Below are 21,909 nucleotides of genomic sequence, written 5' to 3'. Positions count from 1 at the left end.
TTTAAGTTAAGTTATACTTTTTGGCTATGAAATTAAATAAAAGCAAAAGAAATAGAAGGGTTCAACTAAAGTGACTTATTAGTATATATTGGATAAGATCTTCCAAAAATATATTGTTAAAAAAAGCATATATTTTGGGAGTTTTTTCATGGGAAATTGTTATTTCCAAACTGAGAAAAACTCAAATTATTAGATATTTTAGTACTGAAATTATTTAACTTTTTATGTGGAATAACATGTCTAAATAAATATATGCTGACTCCCAAACATACTCATACACCTATGATATTGGAATAAACTTTATGTTTTAATTTTTTACATGATATGTATTTTTTACATGATATGTATTTTCAGAAATTTTCATCTAAATAAAGGGATGAAATAAAAATAAGGATGGAAATAGGGCAAAGAAAATTATTCTCGTACCATAACTCACCTGTGTTTTTGTTTTCCCTAGTTTTCAAGTTTGTCTGTGGCACAAGAAAAATATCATCTCCTGATGTACACATGTGCATACACAAAAGTGCATATTCACACAAACCAGAAGAGAATCACATGGATTACACAAGGCCTGCACAATTTTGATAACTTGTGTGTGGGGGGCTGTTTTCAGTTTATAGAATAAACTCAGTAAAACTAACTGTTTTATGGTAAGATACCGGTTTGAAGGATTTAGTTATAGCTAGATAAAATAACATTTTCAAGTTATTTGCATCTTTTATTTATTCATTTACGTTCATCTCCCATCTTCATCAATGTTCAAATTAGTAGGCATTGAATGTGAAATCCTGGGTAGACAATCAACCGGGTGTTAAGGATGTGAAGTCTGTTAGACAAATCTTTCCCCTTCCCCATTTATCCACTCAATAAATATTTATCAAGCACATTCTATATATACAGTCTTCTAGGAATTTAGCATGTAGAAATGAACAAAATATACTAAAGGTGCCTAACTTTGTAGAGTATCTGTTCTAATTGTGGAAGACAAACAATAAGTAATAAACATGATCAATTAGTAAATTATATAGAACGATATTAGGTGATAAGAGCTAAGAGAAAAAAGAAGAAAATAGACATGGTAAGGGGCATTGGGAATATGGGCATAAGAGTGCAGTCTGCAGTATTAAATAAGATGTCAGGTCAGCTTTATTAGTTCAGGAATTAGTGGGGAAAGCATTAACATAATCATAGAATAATAATTACAATTACGGTAACTACTATGAGGCAAAGCACAGGATACTGTGAGAGTATTCACGGACTGGTAAGTCAGGGGATATTTCCTTAAATATTTCACATTTAAGCTGAGACTTGAAGGATGAGACCTGTGGTGACGTTAAGGTTTATTGTTAAGCACTCTGGTCTTCTCCTCCTATCCTGGTATATTCTGAGGCATTAAGTAATGGTTACCAAAAGTATCACCTGACTGTTTGCCACTTTGCAGAAGTCAGCCTTATAGCTTTAGTTCTGCAATGCAAAAGAAAAAATGGAACGAAATCCCAAGCCTTCCGATGTTATTCTCCAAAGACCACTTAGTATGGACTGGACAACTTTGAGGCTTGGATTTGTGTTGGATTATTGCCAGGAAAATGTGGGAGAAGTTTTCTGCTTACCAGATAAAGGCTGTTTTATCCCTGTTCTCATTGAGCTGCCATCAAGGGGGGGATCTGTAGGCAGTACATAGGTTCCTGAGGGAAGGTCAAGAAGGAAGGAAGCTGATGAGCTAAAGGAATCATCATTAACATGAATCATTCTTTTCCCTCAAATTCTGGCTTTTATCTGGTAGAGAGTAACGATCAAGCAGAGCATCATTCCAACTTTTCTGTAACCCATTCTCACTCTCAAACCTCCCTCCTTAGGGGAAGATCCTTTAAAGAGCAGAAATCGAAACAATATTCTAGACTAGGAAACAGTACACGTTCATTTCCTTGTAGATATGGGTAGGACTAAGGATGGGAGGGATGGATTCACAGGGTGTGGGTTCTATATATAAATAAAATCTTCTGAAGTGGGGCAACATGTCAACAGAAATAGAGGCAGTGTTCTGAACTAAGTGAGGAAACCATGCCAACGAAGTGAAGTAAAAAAGTCCAACAAACACGTGGAATTTTACAGGCATCTAATATAGGAGCTCTCATGGGTAGGGTCACTAAAGTGGAGATGGCAAGAGAGGTGGGAGAGCACCTGTGGAAGGTCTGGGTGGTGGAAGGAGGTTCTTTAAGCACCCCCTCGCCCCGCCCCCCACACAGCAGTTGCCTGCAACAGCAGTAGTTCTGAGGTCAAACGTTTCTATCTTCTACTCTTTCTATTATTCTTTACCCTTCGCTCCCTTTCTTTGTGCTTTACTAGCCGGCGAGAGTAAGGAGAAGTGGGAACAATATCAACTGATTCGTGTGGGTAAAAGGGAAGAGATTGGGGAGATCAAGTCTAACAAGTTCTAACAAGTCTGCATTCTGGCCAAAAGCCCAAGGAGCTACAGAAACCCAGGGACAGACAGCAGGCTAGCCACCCAGCAGCAGTTCTAGCCACCTAGGAGCACTGCTAACCAAAGTTCCTCCTCAGCCTCAAATACATTCTTCTCTGAATCCTTCTTCTAGACCCCATGTCCTCTTTCCTAACCTTCCCCGTGCCCCACATGCTTTCTGTTTTGAGTGATGAGACCACTGTTAACTAGCTCTGTGATATTGGATATATTATTCTCTGGATCTCTGGGTCTCTATTTCCTCATCTGTAGATGAACTGTGAGTAATAACAGTATCTAACTTATAGGATTGTTATGAAAATGAGATAAAATTTACCCTTGCATTGTACTAAATGCTTCATAAACTCTCAACTGCTGTTATTATTACAATTACCATTATTCATTCACGTTGCATTTTGTCTATGTGAAATTCAAAACCCCCCTCAACTATGTATCAGTCACAGTGTTAGAGGATACAGAGGGGACCAAGACATAATCTCTAGCCTCAAAAATATCTTACAGTAATGCAGGGAAGTTACAGTAAAAGACAGTAATTGCCTTAATAGATGTAGTAACAGGATACTTGAGAATATGGAGTAAGAACTCTTAATTAAGCCTAATTCACTTCATGCCCCATTATTCACCTGTTCAATCTTTTCTTGCCCTAATTTCCAAGATATTCCTCTTTTCTTATCTCTTGTCTGGTATCCTTTTTTTTTTTTTTTTTTTTAAGATTTTATTTATTTATTTGACAGAGAGATCACAAGTAGGCAGAGAGGTAGGCAGAGGGAGAAGCAGGCTTCCTGCTACACAGAGAGCCTGACTCTGGGCTCAATCCCAGGAGCCTGGGATCATGACCTGAGCTGAAGGTAGATGCTAGATGCTTAACAACTGAGCCACCTGGGCGCTGCTCTCATCTGGTACCTTTAAATGGGTTTCATTTTTATTGGAATTCTCTTTTCATATTCCTCAAGTTCTCTAACTCCCCAACCACATACATTGCAAACTCATCTCAAACCTCAAGTCCCCAAATAGGGATTTCCTTCTCTCTGATCAACCACAGTTGTTTATTTTCATATTTGCACCACAGTTAGTAATAGTTCTGCTATTATTCTATCTCACAAATTACATTGCAACTATTTGTTTAACATATGTTCCCACACACACATTGGATGGAAAGCTTTTAATTTATTCTCGTATACTTAGAATGTAGCATTAAATTTATTACACAATAGGCTTTCACTGATGCTTCAAAATTAAAAGTTGAAATTTCTCTCTGTTCCATTCTTTATAAGTGACTGATTCTTATTTTACTTTTTTCCACAATCAGAACTCTCATTTGTTGTTAATGAGTTCTAATTTTATGAATTGTCACTACATATTAATAATGAATAGAATTTCTCATCTTGGAGAAAACAGATATCCAAACCAAATCCATTCCTGAAAATGTGTTCAGAGAGTAGGAACGTATATGCCATGTTTCAAATAGGGAGTACCAATGCACTAAAAGCCTAAAACACTCAATTCCTTGCATAACAATCTCTCACAGTCATCTGCATAATATAAAATACTTAATAGACCAATTATCTAAATTATTTAACACTTAATAAACATTTAAGTTAATGGATATGTTTTTGCATGATTCTCAATAACACTGTACATACACTGTTGGATGTGAATGATATTTTACTTCTACATTGCAATAAACAAGGAATTGAATAATCACCATTTTCACTCACTTTTTCATCTATAACTCTTGCAAAATATGGTCATTTTTTGTTTTCTTCAATTTAATTAATTTATTTTCAGCTATAGTGAAGACTATATCAGTGCTCTGCCCAAATCCCCTCTTGATAGTGGGAATATCTGCTGCTGAGTATATCCCTTGCTGGGGATTGCAAAAGGTCCCAGGGTAACACCTCTTCCAAGGTTATATCCCTCGCAGGGCTCAGCCTGTGCCCTCACGCACGGCCTGATACGAGGTTAAAAGAGTCTGGACCACTTGCTTCAAGTTGGGACAACTCTGAAGGTTCATTCCAGTTCTAGGAATTGCAGGATTGGTTGGAATTTACATTTTTTAAAGTATTTTGTACTTCACCATTGGTGGTGATCCAAGATGAAATTCTGAGGAGGATATTGCACTAGCTAGTAGGGTATGAGACAAATAGTAATAACTATTAAGAATATGGAACTGCAAAGTTGGTGAAGAGCACCAAGGAGGATAATTGGCTTATTAATCACCAATTTGTGAAAGCTGGAGGACCTCCTTGGCAACACAGAAGGAAATTTTCATCTTTTGTAGCTAAGAGCAGAAAGAATGAAGGACCAGTCTCAGATTTAGTTTCTAAGGGTAATGGATCTTCTGAAAAAGTCGAATGCTTAGTCTACTAAGTAGTAGTCTACTACTACAACATGTCTACTATGTCTACTATGCTAAGGAAAGGGCCCTAATGGGAGAGAATGGGATTCTGAGACTGAAAAGGATATTCTGGGAAGATGCACAGGAGATCATTGAACTCCCAATTCCCCTAAATCTGCCGGGCTTTGCAGAAGTGGACCTTCTGCAAAGTAAGTAAGAAGTACTTCTTTACTTCTGCAAAGAAGTAAGAAATCCTTATTTGAAAACCAGTAAAGAAGACTCAAATGAGGCAGGTCCTTATAAGACAAAACTTGGTCCTCCCTTCCTGGCAACCAAGGTTGGTTGCCTCCCTTCCTGGGAATCAATAAGGATCCAATCCTAGGGGCACCTGGGTGGCTCAGTGGGTTAAAGCCTCTGCTTTCGGTTCAGGTCATGAACCCAGGGTCCTGGGATCGAGCCCCGCACCAGGATCTCTACTCAGCAGGGAGCCTGCTTCCTCCTCTCTCTGCTTGTCTCTCTGCCTACTTGTGAGCTCTGTCTGTCAAATAAATAAATAAAATCTTAAAAAAAAAAAAAAAGAATCCAATCCTAGCATAGCTCAGCTGGGACTATGCTAAACCTAGCAAGGGAGGAGTGGGACAATTGCCAAAGGAGCTGCAATGTGTGGCTAACATGTATCAGTGGAAATCTAGGGGATATGCATGAGACTTGATCCTAGGGGTGCTGGATCAAGGGGGCAGAGATATAAAGTTGAATAAAGGAAAGCTTATCAATATTCATATACATTCCTATGGGACAGAATTTAACACCTAGGCATGAACCTTTGAGTACCGTGTTGACAAGTATCTAAGTGGCTCCTGGAGGCTTGGGAGTGGGGGGACAAACAAATTGAAGTAGAAATGTTGGTACAACTATAGCAGGTGATGAAAGAGAGGTTTGATAGGCTCATAGAGTGGGTATGGTATGGGTCTACCATGTAAGGCTGGAACTCCCCACTAACTAGTTGGATACATTGCACAGAAGAGCCTGGAAAACATTTTCCCCTGTAAGTGGTAAAGAATATGCTGATGCGAGCATTACCAAAGCATTGATAAACTCAATAAATTCTGTACTCTGCAGCCAGGGACAATGGTAAGAGATGTTGTTATGGAATTAGTTTCTTAATAGCAATGGGGGGATAATGATATCCTGAAATCTTGGAATCCATAACAGGGGATGAAGTTGTGATACTTAACCATCAGGAAAAAAGGATAAGTTCTATTGTCTCAATGAGTAGGAAGATATGTTTGGTAGCCAGAGAAATCTAGAAATGGTTACTAGAACACAGTGTTCCTAGAGGCAAAATACATGGGAATCCAAAATATGGATTGGATTAACTTGTTTACTTAAAAGAAATCAAGAATGGAGGTTGATCAAAAAGCTGAAGGCAGTCACTTCAACAAAAAAGTGCCTTGGTAAATTTATCTACTTGACCCAGTTCTCAGACCAAAAATTCACTGACTGAAGCCAGGTTTTCTATAAAGAAGGGTCCAGCAAGAGGTATTGTAGAGGTGAAAGCCAAGTGGAAAGCAAAACTACTCATCCGAGATCATAAATCAAAAACAATGCTACATTCTGTAGGGAGGAAAGATTAATGTTATCTTAATTAAAGAATCTCAAATTTAAAGAGGATGGTGATTTCTGTTATATCCCTAATTTGTCAATCTGGTTCCAGTTTATCAACTGGGATCATCATGAATGACAGTGGAAAGTGGCTGCACATGCTTCACAATTGGCTCAGCTTGCTATGTCCATGGTTAGTGGTCCATGGTACAATGAGAGCATACTCAGGGGCACTTCCCAAACAGAGTGCAGTGAGAGGAAGTTTTTCCAGGGGTCAGAACTTTAGGTAGTGCATCTGGTCATCTGTTTGTTAGAGAAATTATCCTTGACAAAAATATACATGGAATATAGGGCAGAGTGAATAATCTAGCTGACTAGTAAGTCTGGAAGGGAAAAGATTAAAATATTGTGTTCAACAGTCTATGAAAATCATCGGTGGGAATAGATGATATATGTGAATGTTTTTATATTACTTACCAGACATTATCCACTGTAGAAGGGACACTGAACAACCAAGTAGAAAGAGTGATTCAGCAAGTAATTCAGTAAATTACTCCCAAGTGTTGAAATATGGGTATGTGCATGAGATATTAATGTAGACAAGGAGGGAGACTATATACACAGTCTACATTATGGGTTTCCAATAAGACTGATTCAGCTACTTCCACTGTCAGATGTCTAACCTGTCAACAACAGAGATTAATACTGTGGCCCTGATATAGTTTTACCCCCCCCCCCCCCAAAAAAAATGCAGCCACTTTTGGCAAGTGGACATTGTATCCCTCGGTTTTGGAAGGGGTGATAACTCATCTTGACTGAAACTGACACAGTTTTGTTTATGTGATTGTTTTTCATGACCATTAAGTGTTGGCCAGCAACATTAGTGGGAGATTTATATAGTGTTTGACCTACCTATTTGAGACTTAATGTACAATCACCTTAGACCATAAGAAACAACTTTCAATAAAGACAATGGGAATGTGAGTTTGGGATATACCAGTCTTATTCAAACGCCGTTGATGTTATAGAGAGGTGAAAAGCACCCCTGAGGTACCAGATTGGGGCACCATCCTCTAGGGTATGGTCTACTCTAGATCCATAGCATTTGTATGGTACTGTGTCCTTAGCAGATAAATGCATGAGTTCAGGGACTAAGAAAATAGGCATGTAGAAATAGGAGTTGTCTTTGATCACCACTTGCTATAACACACTTGATGAATTTATAGTCCCTGTTCTGAAAGTTTAGATTTTGCAGGCCCAGAGATCCTGATTCTCAGAGAGGGGAGTTTTCCATCCAGGGATATGACAGTCTCATTTTACTTAGGCTATAGTATATAGCTATCATCAGTAACTTTATGTACCTTGTACCAAGAAATGGGCTGACAAGGAAAGAAGTGACTATTCTGGCACAGTAATTGAACTTGATCTTTAGGAGAAGGTACGGCTGCTAGTACACAATGTTGAGTTATAATATTAAATGGAGATGTATAAAAGCCATGAAGAACATTTCATGCAGAGGGAAAATAAGGATAAAGTTATTTAAGCAGTAGCACTCTTGACTGCGCAATAGCAAGGAGGCCAACTTGGCTGATACACATTGGATAAAGGGATAATGGTGGAGGTAAAAGGAGAAGAAACTAGAGGCCAGATCATTTCGGCTCTGTATTACCTTTAATTCAATTCTAAATGTGGGAAGATCATGATGAATGATGGACAGGAGAGCAACAAGGCCTAAGCCAAGATTAAGGATGAAACTGAAGCAACAGAGAAAATGAGAGAGAACACAGAATATGTAGGGCAAGTATTCTTAAAGTCCCATTCTGATCATGAAACCTCCAATACCAGATAGAGGAGAAATAGAGAATGCTGCCTGGTACAAACCTATAGAAACCACTTTTATGATTCATCTCACTGATATAAATTTAATACATTTATTTTGCGTGCAAAATTAATGTTTTTGTTTTCCTTGTTAAACTACCTCTTTTATTTCTATGAAACATTTGACCGTTCTGGTTGAAATGTTTCAATAGAAACATTCAACAGAAATAGTGTCTATGTTTGGTATCTTATTTTATATAAGATTAAAGAAGTGTATTGAATAAGGACAGGTGCAGCATATGTACATTGTGTTTGTGATGACGAGATTTCTTAGGTTCTTTTTTAAAATTTTATTTATTTATTTTTTATTTTTAAGTAATCTCTACACCAAATATGTGGCTTGAAACCACAACCCTGGGATCAAGAGTCACATACTCCACTCGACTGACTGAGCTAGCCAGGTGCCCCAAGATTTCTTAGATTCTAAGTATTCATTCTTGATCATGCCTCTAGGCCTAATTTCCTATCCTCATTCATTTAATATGTCATCTTCTCTTAGGTCATCAATTGGGGCAGACTGATCAGGTGCTCATTTTTCTTTTGTGCTTACTATAAACTCTCTTTTACAGTCTTCAAATTCTTCACACACACACACACACACACCCCAGTTATTTTGGTGTCATTCTATAGAATGCAAAGAAGTAGACAATAAAGAGTAGGTTCCTATTTGCTTTTGCAACTTAAAGAAGTACATATTTATTTAGGAGGGTTTTATCTAGCTGTACTTTGCACTGTTGAAAGCAACAGAGTATTAGTCATAGTCAATAACCTTGAGAAATTTAGTGGAAGAAAGCATAGTACTTATGTATGAGAGTTATGGAGATTTGAGACCTATAAATCAGAAAAAAATCAAATTACAATTATAGTAGTAATTTTTGCAGGTGTTCAGGTATTGGAGAGAATGCCATCTAAATTAGGGAGATTTCTAAATTTGGAAGATTAGAGGAATTGTAACCAGTAAGGATGATTTAGATTTGAGTGTCTTTGAAAAAGCAGGCCTTCAAAAATTAGTTAGATTATATTTTATGGAGATGAAGCTACCAAGGAAACTAGCCTGGTGGAGGTGAAGCATATTTTGGTCCTCATTCTGATGGTAGGAAATAGCAACAAGGAAAATGATGGTGGAAGACCCAGTTTCCTATCTTTGAAATATATGAGTTCATCTTCAGCCTTCAGATCCCCCTGCCTGATGATGTGAATATTAGAAATCAATGTTAAAGGGAACTTTATTGCTCTACACTGAAGTCTGGTAGAGAGGAATTTGAAATGGTATGACTGGTGTCCAAGCTGATCTGGACAACACTGCTGGATCTTTATCAGGATTATTATGTAGGAGTTTCATGCAATAATGAAGACCTTGGATTTGGGTATTGTGTGGGAATATAAGAGAAAGATTGAGCCTAAATATTCCTAAAGAGGAACTGATGGGATTTGACCAGGGGGTTATATAGAAGGAAGAGTAAAGAGCAGAGATGACATATCAATGACTAAAATGGAAAAGTGGGAAGACTTGCTCACTATAACATGATGTGGTAAGCATAGGACTGAGATATTTGTAGAGGGTCCTATTACCCTCTTCTGAGTGCCCAGTGAGTGTTAAAATTTTCTAGGGTTTGCTCCACTGTTTCATTTTTCATCCTCCTGTTCTACTGAGATATTCTTATTCCTGACTGTGGTTTCAACTTCCAAGCTTTTATACTTGTATGACTCCCAAATGCATATGTCTAATTCTGGCTTCACCCCCGAAAGCTAGAATCATATTCCCAAGTGCTGTCTGGGTGTATTTACCAGCAGGCTACTTACATAATTGACATATTAAAAACTTATTACTTTCCCTTTGATTCAGTCCTGCCTGCATCCCCTGGGTGAATAACAGAACCATTTTCAGTTGTCTGGGCCACATATTAGAGATTCCAATTCTCTAACAGACCATGCACTTTTTTTTTTTTCTTTAGGAAATTTAACAAGTATGAAGAGTCCTCCCTCCTCTGCCAGTGTTTCAGTATATCTGAGGTACCTTTATATCTTCACTTTACTATCATAAATATACGTGCAGATAATTTGCTGAGCAGCTTCCTTTTTTTTTTAATTTTTTAATTTTCTTAATTACTTTTCAGTGTATTAGAATTCATTGTTTATGCACCACACCCAGTGCTCCATGCAATACGTGCCCTCCACAATACCCACCGCCAGGCTGGCCCAACTTCCCAGCCCCCACCCCTTCAAAACCCTCAGATTGTTTTTCAGAGTCCATAGTCTCTCATTGTTCATCTCCCCCTCAAATTTCCCTCAACTCCCTTCTCCTCTCCATCTCCCCATGTCCTCTGTGTTATTTCTTATGCTCCACAAATAAGTGAAACCATATGGTAATTGACTTTCTCTGTTTGACTTATTTCACTCAGCATAATCTCTTCCAGTCCCGTCCATGTTGCTACAAAAGTTGGGTGTTCATGCTTTCTGATGGAAGCATAATACTCCGTAGTGATATGGACCACATTTTCCTTATCCTTTCGTCCATTGAAGGGCATTTTGGTTCTTTCCACGCTTTGGCAACCATGGCCATTGTGAGCAGCTTTCTTTGTATGTATTTCTGGTAACTAGAATATTTTCCTCCCCCTCTGACTATGTAAAAGACAGATAAGAATTACTTAAATTTCTTATGTTCTATAAAGCTAGTCACACTTCACTATTGTGCCATGAGCAAATACATTCATATTTATACTCCATTTCCCAGTCATCTTACTAAAATATCAAGAGACTACTCCTGGACATAGTCTAAGCTCAATGTAATTTTCCTATGTGGTCCTTTGTGGTCTTTTTCTCTCTCTTTTTTTTTTTTTTAAGATTTTATTTATTTATGTGAAAGAGAGAGAGAGAACACACAAGTGATGGGGGGAGGGGATGAAGGAGAGGGAGAAGGAGACTCCTTGCTGAGCAGTGAGCCCAACTTGGGGCTAGATCCCAAGATCATAGGATCATGACCTGAGCAGAAGGTAGGTATTTAACCGACTGAGCCACCCAGGCACACCCCTTTGTGTTCTCTTACATTAGCAACTAACCAATGATACCCATTGTCTGAAAATGATATCACAGCAAATTTAGTGCTTGTTTTAAAGTAAATAAGAGATGAACCATGAAAGACTATGGACTATGAAAAACAATCTGAAGGTTTTGAAGGGGCGGGGGGTGGGAGGTTGGGGGAGCCAGGTGGTGGGTATTATGGAGGGCATGGATTGCATGGAGCACTGGGTGTGGTGCATAAACAATGAATTCTGTTACACTGAAAAGAAATAAAAAAAAAAAGTAAATAAGAGAAATAAGTAAATAAGTAAATTTAAAATTTAAAATTTAAGTAAATTTAAGTAAAATAAGTAAGTTAGTAAATAAAGTAAATAAAAAAAAGAGAAAAAAATAAAGTAAATAAGAGACAAAGTCAGAAATATTTCTAATGCTGAGCTGAATGGTATTACAAATATTGTTTTTCTATATTTTTATAGTCAGTACTCCTACATAGACATAAGTTGAGCTTACATAACTTGTTCTCTGCTTTATCATATACATCTATCATCTTTTATGCATAGCCTCTAATTTGCTTAGGTTATTCGAGTGTCTTTCCAGATCTCAAAATGAAATTGATTGACATAACATCATTTGTTGTCCGGCCCATTAAAAAATTAAAAATGATAGAAAAATGCTTTGTGCCTAATAGAGTGACTTACATCTCCTTAATTAAATGTCAATAATATTTAAATATTACTTTAATAATTTGTACATCCTTGAGAAGAGAGCAAACGATCATTGCTGCAATCCCAGTATATTACACTATTCTAAATATGCCTGTAGAATTTATTGAATAAAACTACTTTCACTGTCTATCTGTTTCTACATTGTATAGTTACTTTTGAACTACTGCTAAATGCCCTTCCCATCACTGCAACATTTGACTGGTCCCTCATTACTATATCATGAAATGTGGTTTCTGGTCCTCAATGATTCTCTGCATCATTTGCAATTTTACAAAAAGAATTTAAGTAACTGCAGGTACACTTACAATATATTAAATAATGTTAAGTACATGTGAATAGTCTTTAATTAATAATAGTATTACATAATTTTATATTAATTTATGTTAAAATGCTTAAATGTTAAATGCTTCATATTAAAATATAATTATAACCTTAGGCAAAGTGGCAAAGCCAATTAGTTTATATTATTAAATTCTGGCTTTGCATTTAAGAGTTAAATGATTGTAGATTTATTTATTTATTTTTTCAACTAAAATATATTCATCCTGGGGTCTCTGGTTGGCTGAGTCCGTTAGTTGTCTGCCTTTGGCTCAGTTCATGATCCCAGGGTCTTGAGATTGAGCCCCATATCAGGCTCCCTGCTCAACAGGGAGATTCTCTCTCTCCCTCTGCTGCTCCCCCTACCTGTGTGCTCTCTCCCTCTGCCAAATAAATAAGGAAATTCTTTAAAATATATATAGATATATATTCATTCCTACTTGTATACTGTACATTGGTAAACAAGGGAAACAGAGCCCCTGTGCCTGGAGCTTACAGTGAGTTCTAAAAAGCTCATAGACAATTAAGTAAGCAACTGGAATGAAATTTGCTACATTTTTGATGGGATGATATGATTATTAGTAATATTTTTCTGTAGTTTGAAACCAATACTAAAACAAATTGTTGGCTTTTCTGAATTGTTAGTTGAACAAATTCCAATGGAAAAATATTTCGAGTTTTAACTTAGTTGTTAACCAATACATAACTTTAGACAATCTCAGAAATGTGATCTCCTAAATCCTTTTCTTTTCTGCATCATATCCATTTCCACTAACAGTGAAAATGATTCAGGATCATCTTTTATTTTATATTTAGTGGCTTGCTATATATATATATATATATATATATATATATATATATATATATTTAAATGACCTTTCACATGAGGTTACCATACTGGGTAACTTACTGCTAAATTACTCATTCAAAACTCAACACAAAAGATGTCTCTTTTAGAATTCCCTCTTTGTTATCGAAAGTAACTTCTTGATTCTACAAGTTCACCTTTGTGTAACTGTCATTTGTATAATCTATTGATATATTGTGACCTATGTATACATTTGTCATAACTGTTTCTTTTGACCTTCAAAGGCAAAAACTGATTTTTTTTGTCTAGCTTTTGAAATTCCTTAAACTTGGATCAAGTGCTGAAATGTAGGATTGCAATACAGTAATTGCTTGATGATGAAAAATTTGCACAAGGTCCGGAATTGCTCCCAGATCATTTGACCAGTTAATGATATCACTGACATTTGTTTATGAGGTCTATTTTATAGATTTGGGGGCTGTGGGTTTTTCCTGTGTTTCTAATTTCCTCTGCTGCTTCGTAAATTTCTTGAAGGCAGAGACAATGTCCCATTCAATTTCAATAACGTCTATCACAGTGCCTCTCCACATAGAAGGTACTCAATAAATATGTCAGATTAATTAATAAAACATCATTGTATTAGTCAGCTGAAGCTGCCATAACAAAATGCCATGGACTGGGTGGCTTAAACAACTGAGATTTACTTTCTCACAGTTCTGGAGCCTGAAAGTCTGAAATCAAGGTGCCAGTGTGGTTGGTCTCTAGTGAGGGCTCTCTTCCTAGCTTGCAAACAGCTGCCATCTCACTGAGAGAAAGAGAGAGGGCTCTGGTATCCCTTCCTCTTTTTTTTTTTTTTTTTTTTTTAAATTTTATTTGTTTATTTGACAGACAGAGATCACAAGTAGGCAGAGAGGCAGGCAGAGAGAGATGGGGAAGCAGGCTTCCCACTGAGTGGAGAGCCCGATGCGGTCCTCAATCCCAGGACCCTGAGATCATGACCTGAGCTGAAGGCAGAGGCTTAACCCACTGAGCCACCCAGGCACCCCAATTCCTTCCTCTTTTTATAAGGGCACTAGCTCTATTGGACCAAAGCTCCAGCCCATGATCTCATTTAACCTTAATCACTTTCCCAAGCCCCATCTCCAAATACAGTCACATTGTGGATTTAAGACAAATTTGGGGGAGACACAAACATTCAGTTCATAGTAATTATTAATGTAATCATTTGAAACATACAGTGCATTTTTGAACTTGTTCTCATTTATACCTCAAATCAATTATGGAAATACCAATATTATTTCTTTATTGAGTTAATAGCAATTTAGAAAACAAAAACTACTATATATGCATGTATAGAGAAAAAAGTTTTTTTCTTTCTCTAATTAGTATTATTAGAATTAGTATTATCAGAATTTCAACTGTATCCTTTTTGGGGGCATTTCACGTAACCCTAAATTTGAGAAAAAAGCACCCTCAATTTCTTCTTTCTCTAACCCCCATATCTAACTAATCACCAAATCCAGACAGCTTATTTCCTACATGCTTCCTGAATCTCTTTTCCCTGTTTATTTCCATGGCTACCACCTCAGTTCAACTACTTTATTTTTATTTGATCTTGAGATTAATGCAGTACCTCCTAGATGGTCTCCCTGGCTTGAGAGGGGTGATAAACTCTGGGAGAATGCTGACCCTGAAGTAAGCTGACTCTGTTCAATGTCCCCTTTTGCCTTTCAATGGCCATGATGCTTTTTCAAATCAAAAAATATATATAATTATAATAATTATATTAAATGTAATTTGGTAATTACCCCTAAGAAATTTTCTTTCTTTCCTTCTTTTTTCTAGCTTCTCTTTTCTCATATATTCTCCCCAATGCAGAAATCACCTTAAACTCATATTTTTGTTCATGTTTTCCTGCCTGAATTCTAATACTGACTTTCCACAAACCTACAAGATGAATCTCAAGCACTGGAGAGTATTATTCAAGGTCTTTAAAAATATGAAGCGAGGCTACTTCTTTCACATCAGACATATCAACTAACCATGTGTATCTATAATCCTTAAGGTGTGCCATGCCAAATTTCATATGGCTTTGTTTATATTTCTATTATTTGAATTATCTGCTATTATTGTTACTGGTGTAAATATCTGTTTTCTCTATCAACTCAACCTCTTGCCATCTCTCTCCAACACTACTACAAATATACATACTTCACTAATTCTCAAGAATTTTTTGTTTATCCTTTGAGAAATGTTCCTTAGGGTTCTGCTATATTCTTCGCATAATGTAAAGAGATTAAAAAGACATGTCAATGGCCCATGTAAATTCTTGGTAGTTAAGAAGGGCATTTTAATAGATCAGTAAACTGATGCACAGAGAGGATAAGGCCCCCACAAGGTCTTACAGTTACTGAGCTGTAGAGATCAGACTATAAATCAGGTCATCTAATTCCTAAGCCAGAATTATTTCTATTTTACCAAGAAGACTTCAGAGCATACAAAATACAATTAAAAAAAAATTATGTATTTTGACTGGTCCCTAGTATCTTATATTGGTAAACACTTTGTACAAACATATTAGTTACTCATAATATTTGCTAACACATATACTATTAGTATTTACTCGCATGTTATGTTACATGGCTGGTGGAAAAGAAAGGCATGCCAGTAAGACAAGGTGATTTATTGGTAGTTTAGGAATGTAATAAATATGTCATTAGTAATTTAGGAAGGAAATGGTGAGAGTTTAGTTCTTTATGCATAATAATCCCTGGTAATTTTAAGAAAAATAATGTATACTTATATGAATTAGTTAGTTCATCAGACATTTATTGAGTACTTGCTGTATGGCACATACTCTTCTACAAGCTTTTAATAAGACATGTTTCTGTCTTAAATAAGTAGATTAAAACCATAGAACCACAGTGGAATGTGTTAGATATTGAATAGACTAATTAACATGGTGCTGTGGGAGTAAGGAGGATATATTCTCAGAGGAGGTATCATCTGACCTTTAGTAAAAGATGAGTAGGTTTTTGATCACCAAAAAAGGTACATCAGTAAATTAGTAAAAAAAAAAAAAAAAAAAAAAAATTAAAATAGTAAAGGTTATCAGTTTAATTTATAAGAATTAGCTTCTGACATGATCTTCACCATTGTTACTATTATCATCATCATTGTCATGTGATACTTTACCATATAATGAATATGTTCCAGCAATTTTGTGGGGTTTTTCTTTTTTTTGTTTTTGCATTTCTGGGTACAACAATGTAGTTTTGAAATTTTTTTATATCCTTTCAAGTGTCATGTATAGTTTTTAGATTTTTTTTGTTTATGTGCATATACACACAAAATAGTGTTTTTTTTTTTAAAGAGTCTTCCTTACTAATATTTTTCTTTTACTATGTATAGTTATGTCTCTTTTTGCTTGTTTTGAGAATCCATTTGTATGTAAAACTGTCTTGTGCTAAGGACTTTAAAAAAAATCACATAACTTCGATAGTCAGAATTGGAGATACTATTAAAAATTGATACAAATGCACAAAAAATTCAGGAGCAAAATTAGAATCAGTCTCAGAAAAAATAAAACCAAATGCTAAAAATTCAGTTTCTAAACCTGGAGTAGTAGAAGAGGAAGATTTTTAAATGATGGGTTAAAACATGTATAATAAAACCTGTGAATCAAAACTATTAAAGCCTGAGACCAAAACAAAACAAAACAAACAAAATAAGACAAAAAACAAAAAACAAAACAAAAAAACCTAAAAAACAAAAAACCCACAAAACAAAACACCCAATATTGTTAGGCTACAGCATAGGATAAAATATTGCAAATAAATAACAAATAAATGTAAGTTTGAATATTTGATTGTAAATTTCATTCCATTTCACTTAGTTTGTCACCTCAGACAATTGATTTTCAACCAATTTGTTTATAAACCATTTGTATGGAATTGGATGACTGCCATATGTATTGAGAATGAGATTAGACTGATTAGCTAGTGTCAGTTATTAAATGTTATGCTAAAAAATTGTCTTATTCTCAACCTGGAAGTAACGAAAAGTTTTGAGAGCCCGTGAAACCCAAAGCATTTTATTCTAGTTTTAACCAAACCAGAATTTTTCAGGTCATTTAATTTGAATTAACTTTAATTTCCCAACCCATACAATATACCATCAAACTTTCCCAAGTATTATCACATATATTTTTATTTAATCCTCACACCTATCTGAGGTAGATAGGGCTTTTATTAATTAAATAATTTGTAAATGAAAATAATGATACATGAATCTTGTTTAGTGATGTAGTCATCTCAAGTACTAGTCTCTCGTTCTTTTGCTAGTACTGTGTAATGATGTCTGTATTTTGCTGTCTTAGGAGTTATGAATATAACTTACGTTAAGAACTTTGTATTATATTATAAATAGATCTTCTTGGAGTTCTTCCAAAATTAGCCTGTTTTATATTGGACTCCACTACAATTGCTAGGGACATGATATTTTCATGAAAAAAGTTGCCATGCTTTTTTCCCAAATTACATCGCTATCAAAAAAATAAGCATTCACTAGATTTCTATTGTAAATCATAAATATCCAGGCTCAGTGTTTCAATAGAAGGTAAAGTTAGAAAATTATTAAAACTAGAGCATTTTAGATATAATATTGTTTGCTTATTATTTAAACTTTCTGACAAAAATAGCAAAATACATTGTACATGTAGGAGTTTATGCATTAAATTTATTACATAAGCAAATTTAAAAAAATTAAAAAGTAAAAAATCATATCTATAGGTCATTAAGTTAGTAAAATTAGTGAATTGTTTTAATTCACTTATGTTTACTATCTTTAATGTGCAAAAAATTTGCCATCTTTCCAAATAGTGATATTTTAATGTAGCTTTAAATTTTTGTTTTTGAAGCTTCTAGAATTGTATGTAAACACTACCTACATTTTTTTATGACTCATCATTCTTTAAAAAACAGAGAGAGAAAGGGAAGGGAGGAAAAGAAAAGGTAAAGTAAAAGGTATACTCAAGGTATGTAGACCTAGTGGACAGTATTTAAAAGCCCACACATGAAGCAACTTGTTGTTGGTTTAAAGAATAAGTAAGTAAGTGACTAGCAGATTGGGACCTTTTATGACAGAACAATGCAGGGATGAGCTGAGGGCATTAGTCTCTGAAAGAAAGCTGGCCCCATTACAGTAATTATAGTTAATCAGCAGCAATTGTCTTGACTAAGATACAGATCAACACTGAGCACTAACCCAACAGGCCTAATGAGGGTAATGGAGGATGAAAAAATCCTGAATGAGTTCAGCAAGGCATTGAATAACCTCAGCAGATGATGCATTTTCAATTTCAATTCACTCTCCACTTCTTTCGGTCCAGAAGTCACTAGTTTCTTCAAATCAGGGGACTGTGGTTATAATTCTTAGCATGGACATGGAAAAGTGGTTAATGTTTAGCACGATGAGTAATATTTATTTATATGGCCCACACCACATTCGCACGGTGGCACTCTCTTTTAATCCTTGCTACTCAAAATGTGGTTTAAGGACCAACCAAATGGACATCTCCTGGAAGCTGGTTAGGTATGCAGACTCTTGGGCCACATCCCAGGCCTGCATAACCCAAATCTGCTGGCAACAAGATCCCCAGGTTATTCCTGTGCACTTTGAAGTTTAAGAAATTGAGGAGAACTTTGTGTCTAATTGTGCTGTCACACATTAGCTATCCAGGTACAGTTTCTTAGAGAGGGACGGACTATAGTAATTTGCCCTCAAGTCTACAATAAAACTAGGGTATTTGATGGAGAAGAAAAAGTCATTTCTCTAATGCTTCTTTAATCCAAGACAGCATTAATGCTTGCAAAAGGAGGGGTGACAGGCTCCTCTAGGAAGGAAGTGCTGGGTTGGCCTTACGAAACAAAGTCTCCCATTAAATAAAAAAATATGTATTTTCGTGTTGTAACAATCTCTTCCAAAAAGCCAATGCACTTTACAGAGGTAATAATTCATTCTTACCAGTTAGGTAACCAGAGCCATTTTTCCTCTTTTATTCTATATGGAGAGAATATCTGAATCCTGAGAAAGTTAGGTGATTTGGACTACTTGTGCAGTGGAAATTTTGAGACCAAAAAAGATAATCATTTATTTCTCACCATACCATACAATGCATTATATTTAGTGAATATAAAGTGAATATCTAATCTAATGTATTAGACTTTCACCTTCACTGGGTGAATGTAATAACAGATTATTGAACTGCATACATTTTAGTTTTTGCCTGTGGATCTCAGGTACTTATATTGTACATTTAAGTTAATTTTGATGAACATTCTTAAAGAGTACAAGATATTTATGTATTTATTTAGATAAATGCAAACAAAAAGGGAAGAAAGTAAGTTCACACATATAAAAATTCTGCAGTATTTTTAAAAAGATTTTATTTGTTTATTTGACACAGAGAGAGAGAGAGAGCACAAGTAGGGAGAATCATAGAAGGAGAGGGAGAAGCAGACTCCCTGCTGATCAGGGAGCCCAATGTGGGGATCAATGTGGGACTTGATCCCAGGACCTTGCAATCATGACCTGAGCCAAAGGCAGACCCTTAACCAACCGAGTCACTCAGGCACCCCAAAATTCTGCTACATTTTAGTCACTTCACAGTTGTTGTATCTTTTATGTCCATTAAAAACAAGATAACAGGCTCAAAATGGAGTCACTTATCCTAAGCTCCATGTCACTAAACAGACTGAATGAACTTAAATACGGCTTTGGCCTCTCCCAGAAATGGAATCTTAAACCAGTCAATCAGGAATCTCCTGGTCAGTACTAGTGATGAAATCTGACTGACAGACTCCTGTCATTCACCACAGGGAAGTGACCTTGCTGCAAACAGCCTATTGTTTGCCTAGTATAACTTCCTTGTTTCTGTTCCTTTCTACCTATAAAAGTCTTTCATTTTATTTAACTCTTTGGAGCTTCTTTCTATCTACTAGATGAAATGCTGCCTGATTCATGAATCATTGAGTAAAGCCAATAAGATCTTTAAATCTTACTCAGCGGAATTTTGTGTTTTTTGTTTTTGTTTTTGTTTTTGTTTTGTTTTGTTTTTACATTTCTGACAACACTATAAGGAACATATCACAGTCATTTTTCCCACAAGGAAACTGAGGCTAAGGAAGGCTAGGTAAGTAATATACCTAAGGCAGTAAGTGGATGAAACTGAATGCAAATCATGTAACAAACTCTATACTAAATTTATTTACTCATTTGGCTTGATGAGTATTTATATGCATATTTTGTACTTTGGAATGTGATTGTTATCCTTATCCAAGGAGAACTAAGAAGAGTACTAGAAGATTTTATTGCAAATAGAGCAATCTCTTGCTCTATACCTTCTATACTCTTCTTCTCCCATATCCAAATATTCTTAATTCTCAAATCTGCTATTTCTTGCTCTTATATCCAGTTGTTTTATAATGTTATTATCCATTATTAAATCAATTTTAGATATCAACTATTTATTTTACATTTTAATAGTAGAAGACTTAGCCCTTTTTATATTTTTCCCTCTTTAACATTTTTATTACTCTTGAGGCTAAACATAATCTTGTTTATTTAATTTATTTAGTTTCATATATGCTTACCATCATTTTTTTCCAAAGGTTCCAACAGTTCTGTCAGATATCTGCGTAGTAATAATTAGTCAGAGTACTCAAATTTATGGCACCTTGGTGGCTCAGTCAGTTAAGTGTCTGCCTTTGTCTTAGTTCATGATCCCAGGATCCTGGGATCCAGCCCCCTCTCAGGTTTCCTGCTCAGTGAGGAGTCTGCTTCTCTCTCCTCATGGGCCTCTACCTACCCCCCCCCGCTGGTTTGTGCTCTCTCTCACCCCATCTCTCTCTCTCAAATAAATAAATAAAATCTTTAAACGAAGTGCTCAAATTTTCCATAAATTCAGTATTCCACTGCCCTCCCAAAGGGACTTTCCTTCCAAGGTCTTCCATACTCTTGCTAAAGCTTGATAATTTTTTCTGAAGTACTACTGCAGAGTTTATAATTCCCAGGCCTACCTTCCCTCTTTCCAGTGCTGGTTCCCTGTTTTCTGGATCTGACATTGCTTTCATTTTTTGATTGACCCATCATGTTGCTAAGGTACACCCTACAGTAGTTTCTTGAAAAAATTATTTTGGGGATGTAGATATGCTGAATCTTTGCATGTCTGAAAATCTCAGCATTCAGCAGCTGGTCTAGCTGATATTCTAGTTATGTATTGCTCTATAACATATCACCCTGAGCTCTAGTGGCATAATGTAACAACTATTCTATTATGTTCACAAATTGTGTGGGTCAGTAATTTAGTGGGCACATGAGGATGGCCTATCTTTGCTCCACAGTGTCTAGAACTTGAGCTGGGAAGGTTTAAAGGGCTGGGAAAGAGTCAAATGGCTGAGCTGGAATCATTTGCAGTTTCCTTATTCACAGAGCTGACACTAGATTTGGTTAAGCTGAGATTATTGACTGCTGGGCCTAACCAACACAATCATTATAGAATTCTAGTTTTAAAAATCATTTTTTCCAGAGTGGCTGCACCAGCTTGCATTCCCACCAACAGTGTAGGAGGGTTGCCCTTTCTCCGCATCCTCGCCAGCATCTGTCATTTCCTGACTTGTTGATTTTAGCCATTCTGACTGGTGTGAGGAGATATCTCATTGTGGTTTTGATTTGTATTTCC

Source organism: Mustela erminea, chromosome 2, assembly GCF_009829155.1.
Source record: "Mustela erminea isolate mMusErm1 chromosome 2, mMusErm1.Pri, whole genome shotgun sequence".
In the NCBI taxonomy this organism is placed as follows: Eukaryota; Metazoa; Chordata; class Mammalia; order Carnivora; family Mustelidae; genus Mustela; species Mustela erminea.
The sequence above is the reverse complement of the archived record's forward strand: the minus strand, read 5'-3'. Positions refer to the sequence as shown.